Source organism: Acanthochromis polyacanthus, chromosome 2 (assembly GCF_021347895.1).
Source record: "Acanthochromis polyacanthus isolate Apoly-LR-REF ecotype Palm Island chromosome 2, KAUST_Apoly_ChrSc, whole genome shotgun sequence".
Lineage (NCBI taxonomy): Eukaryota > Metazoa > Chordata > Actinopteri > Pomacentridae > Acanthochromis > Acanthochromis polyacanthus.
In genome coordinates this window covers 32,265,432-32,269,523 of record NC_067114.1, presented here as the reverse complement: position 1 = coordinate 32,269,523, position 4,092 = coordinate 32,265,432, and the positions used below count along the sequence as shown (strand labels likewise).

General features: G+C 34.1%; 1 long non-coding RNA gene across 1 annotated transcript; it reads right to left on the bottom strand.

Moving 5' to 3' along the window:
- Positions 1-579: 579 nt before the first annotated feature.
- LOC127532052 (uncharacterized) lies at positions 580-3,566 on the bottom strand. The gene is made up of 6 exons (XR_007939294.1): positions 3,404-3,566; positions 2,664-2,905; positions 2,395-2,454; positions 1,769-1,968; positions 1,009-1,168; positions 580-891 (listed from the first exon to the last, which is right to left on the bottom strand). It is a non-coding gene; the product is annotated as an uncharacterized LOC127532052 (long non-coding RNA).
- Between the last annotated feature and the right edge of the window lie 526 nt (positions 3,567-4,092).

Sequence of the window (4,092 nt, the reverse complement as noted above, 5' to 3'; positions counted from 1 at the left end):
TGCAATTTCATTAGTATTTCTGAAATGCTGAAACATGATATTCCAAGTTGCTGTTAATATTAATAAATTAATTAAATAATAATAAATAAATTAAAAAATAATTATTTTATTAACAAAGTGTGACTTGTTGAATGGAAATAAATAATTGCTGCCCCCTGTTTTGAACATTAACAAAATACCCAGAATATCATGTTTCAACATTTAAGAAACACCAGTTGAAAATACAAAAATACACATGGGAAACAGAAGCCTGGTAGGTGTGATGTTTTTGTGAAAATTAAAATATACAGGAATACACCATACACAATTCACTTTGAATTCATCCAAAATTTATTACAGAACATCACACTGAAAAAATATAACATATCATATCACTGAAAAAATAGATATTAACAAATAATATTGTAAAGAACTGAGTAACAAAATTACTAATAATTAATAATTATTACTAATTACTAAAATTCAAATACTAATCAATAAATACAATTATATAATAAAATAAAATTATTATTGTTATTATTATTATTATTATTGTTATTATATTATTATTGTTGTTGCTATTATTATTATTATTATTATTATTATTATTATATTATCGTTGCTATTACATTATTATTATTATTATTATTATTGTTATTAATGTTACTAAAACAATGAAACAATTTATGTTTTTTATGTTTTTTATTTGTCTTTTTTTCTATATTTATTATTTTATTATTCTGTTATTTTTAAACTATTAACACATGACTTAAGTCACAACCTTAATCAGCCATCCTGGCTCGCCTTTTCCTCCCCCTTCCCTGTCAGCCGCCAGATGCAACCATCTTTTAATCCATGTCTCGATGTCATGTTGGGAGGCTGTCGATGACAGTGGATTTTTTCTGACAGCAGCTGATGTGGACAACAGTTTTGAAAAGAAATAAAAATTACAGTACAAGGACAAATGCAATGCGGCAAAACTATATGACTCAGCAGAAATTTGAATGCATTGATAATTAGAATATTTACCAATTATAACAGCCTTCAATAGCAGGGAAACCATTGATGTTTTGCCATTAACGCCTCTCCAATTGATTTCCATTGCCAGGCTGTTTGCGATGGTTTGCTTCATGATGCACCAAACAGTGTCTTTGGCATCACAGCCCCCAACAAGGCTCAGGTGGTTTATCTGAAAGAATCAAATCATGCTTTTAAGTGTCTGATGACAAATACTCAAATGTTCTGAGAGTGTACTGTAACATGTATTAATTATTAGCAGTAATATGGGTCAATGTGGCAAGAGGGATGACAAAATGGAGAATTTGTTACTACGATTAATGTAGATTTGTGTAGATTTTGTGCCATATTCTATGTTTTGTCTCTGTAGTCTCATCTTTCCTGTTCCTTTCAAATTTTTCCCTCCTAGTGTTTCTGTTCACTTGTCCTTCCCGCAGTGTTGTCCCAAGCTGTGTCTGATGTCTGAACCTGCCTGGATTGTTTCCACCTGTGCCCCATAACCCAGTGTATACAGTATCTAGTCTGTAGCTAGCTGTGGCTCAGTTGCGGGTCTGCAGCCCACAGAGGAACCAGCCTGCACAGTTCAGTCAGTTGAGTCTTGGTCTCTCCATCGTAGCATGTTTATGCATATGTGTGCTTGGAAGTGATGTGGTACTTTTAAGGTAAATGAGGTAATCATCAGTGAAATGACTTGGTCTATTGACTGAGCACAACAAATACATGGCATGGAAATGACTTGATGAAGCCACAACATCACACCTCTGTTACTTACCAGTTTCATTTTGAAATCTGAGTCCTGTAGTTGGACTTCAAGATTCTGCAGACTTTCCCGGTCTTTTATGGGCAAAAGATTATCATTCAGACATGTCTGAGTATCAGACATGTCTTGGTGTCTTGCTTGGAGCAGATGGAGAATGTGTTTCTGCTGGTCGAGAATCATTTCTTGCTTTGTCAGCATTTCCCACATTAGTGCTGGAAAAACAAAAGATTGTATTTAATACAAAGCATTCAAAAAAACTTCACACAGATCTAATTTTATCCCTAATTATTTAGAGGCATTAAATGGATTTGAAGGTACACTAGAATGACTTCATAGGGTACCACTTTAGAACTAGTACTAGTTTTCACTCTTGAACTTTTGATACAGTTCAAAACTGCACATTTGACAGGGTTCATATTCAACCTCAGGTTCTGAATATGCAACAAAACAAGAAGGTGAATTCAAACTTTACACAAAACATACCAGGATGTTGTGGTAGTAGATTTTAGCATAATATCACATCAGATCAAATCGAACAGATTGATTTGTTTGACTTTATAATGGCATAAATGAACACAATTCAGAGCAAGGGAAACCATCTACTTAACCATCTGCAACATATCTAAAACATCACTTACAGTTTGTAGTTTCTAATGCAGACCACGATGGTGTGGGCTGTGTTCTTGGATTAGGGTGATCTTTAAAGACAGAGTTACTTTAGATTTTATTTGGAAAATAATTTGTTAGCCCCAAAATAAGCATTTCAAATATTTACACTCCAGACTTTTGTAAAAATTTAGTAAAAAAAAACAAACAAACTGCATGACTGATATCTACAAATAAAGTAATTTAATCTTTTTTGTATGAAACAAAATGAGATTGGTAAAATCTGACTGTAAACACCTACACTCAAACTGGGGTCCCCACTGCAAGCTGCTCCTCTGGTCCTGGTCAGTATTCCATTGGCTAGTGGAGGACAAACTGTCATGTCTCATCTCGTTTTGGTGAGACATCATGGGAGGATGAAGGGCTTGATATGTGGGTGGACAGACTGGTGGAGCACTGGCTAAGCCGTTGTCACACTGCTGAGATCTTGATTCATCCTCACTGTCTGTTAGGTAACCAGCATGCAGAAGTCGGCTACTTGGCCTAAAAAGACATTACATTGATATTTTAGGTGTGGTTTTCTAAAAAGCAATTGTAATTTCACAGAAATAATATCATAGGAAGTTTTTTTTAAGACAATAGGAATTTTTTTTAAATTATTTTATTATTTATAAGAAATTCAAGTATTGCAGCTCTTACAATAAGAACATACTCATACACTACTCTATCAAAGATTATTTCAAACAGCTTCATGTCAAGAAATCCAAACTATCCCTTTCAAAAATACTGTCAGCCTTCTCATCCACTACACTACATTATACACTTCAATGCATTGTTTTTTTTTGTTTGTTTTGTTTTTTGACACACTTATTTGCTGAGGAGGTTCATAAGTAATCTATATAATCTCTATAGTTTACAGATTGGGAGACATTGTGCATGTTTTGACCCAATTAATGATGTTATTATAATTTGCAATGTTTTTCAGAATTGTTAAGTTCAAATGCAGCTGTTCACAATACTTCTAGATTTTGCAATACCTACATTTTGCGCCTTGTTTTCCGTCCACTGCATTCCTCTACATCTGACTGAAGATCAGACCGCTCTTCAGCTTCTCTCACCTTCTGTCTGCCTTCCTGATAATTTTCTGTAAAACATTTAACAAGGTCAGTGAATTACAAAATGACTACTACTACTGTCAAGCCATACAATGTCAAACCATACACTCTAAAAAGTAATTCAGGGCCTTAATCTCTGAAAATCGTTTTTGTGATTATTTGAGTTGCAAATATCAAAATAAATGCTTAGAAATCCAACAGGCAATTTTGCTTTACATTATATAGATTATATAAGTTTATTTAACGAAAAGAAATTTAGAAAACAGAATTTTGACAGAAGAAGGTTGAGCCAGGTTAGGTAAGCTTGAATTGCTTTATTTTTGTTTTTGTGTTGGGGGTCGTTGAGTGCTTAGTACTGGAGTTTCAGTTTCTCTCTGCAACAACAGGTGAGGACTGCTGACGTGGGTCACACCCTCTGTTGATTGCCCAAGTGAAACCAGACAGGGGCGGGATTTCACTAGAAGCCTAGCTTATAAGAGAGCAAAATCTGTAACTTCAGTAAACAAGCACTGAATTTTGACAGAAAAAGGTTGAGCCAGCTTAGGTAAGCTTGAATTGCTTTATTTTTGTTTTTGTGTTGGGGGTCGTTGAGTGCTTAGTACTGGAGTTTCAGTT